Source organism: Lipotes vexillifer, unplaced genomic scaffold (assembly GCF_000442215.2).
Source record: "Lipotes vexillifer unplaced genomic scaffold, Lipotes_vexillifer_v1.1 scaffold295, whole genome shotgun sequence".
Classification (NCBI taxonomy): Eukaryota; Metazoa; Chordata; class Mammalia; order Artiodactyla; family Lipotidae; genus Lipotes; species Lipotes vexillifer.
In genome coordinates this window covers 726150-727018 of record NW_006773247.1, presented here as the reverse complement: position 1 = coordinate 727018, position 869 = coordinate 726150, and positions in this window count along the sequence as shown.

Genomic DNA, 869 nt, shown 5'->3' with positions numbered 1-869 from the left:
CCAAGGTCACAAAGGTTTTCCCTTATGCATTTTAATGGAAATTTTATAGTTAAAGGTTTTACATTGACCCATGATTCATTTTGAGTTAATTTTTGTACATGGTATGAAATAAGAATCTAAGGGGTTTATTTTGCTTGTTTTATGTATGGCTGTTAAGTGTTGCAGCTACTGAAGTACTTTTTTCCCTTTTTTGTAAAACATCCATTGCCTATATATGTGCAAGAATAATTCTGGAATCTTTATTCTGTTTTGTTCCACTGATCTATTTAATGGTCTGTATGCCAATTCTGCACTGCCTTGATTATTGCGCCATTATAATAGGTATTGAAACCAGGTAGCCTTAGTCCTCCAACTTTGTTCATCTTTTACAAAATGTTTTGGCTATTCTAGGTTCTTTGCATTTCCTTGCTAATTTAAATGTAAGCATATGATTAATTTTTTAATTAATTAATTAATGAGTAAAGATTAACTATACATAATGTTCATCTAATACCCCAGGTAAATGCTAAGTAGAAAATAAAATGTAAAGATAGGGGCTCACCTACTTTACACTTTTTTTGAGTCACTTAAAATATTTCAAGTTAATTACAGCTGGTAAGTTGACACAATAAATACACTGAATTGGCACCTTGTATCTAAAATGTATATGGAATTTAAATAAATGAAGATTTCTCTTCTAGAGAGTTAGAATACCTCAGAGCTGGGAAGAATGATCTAGTTCAACTGCATCTTGAGCCTCAGGGAAGTCGAGAGGTTTGCAGAGGATTAAAACACTACTATTTATAGTAGACAAAGTTAGGATTCATAGTAGGTGGGCCCTGATCAGTACATTTTATATTATGCTCATCTGTAGTTTCCTCAGGGCTACT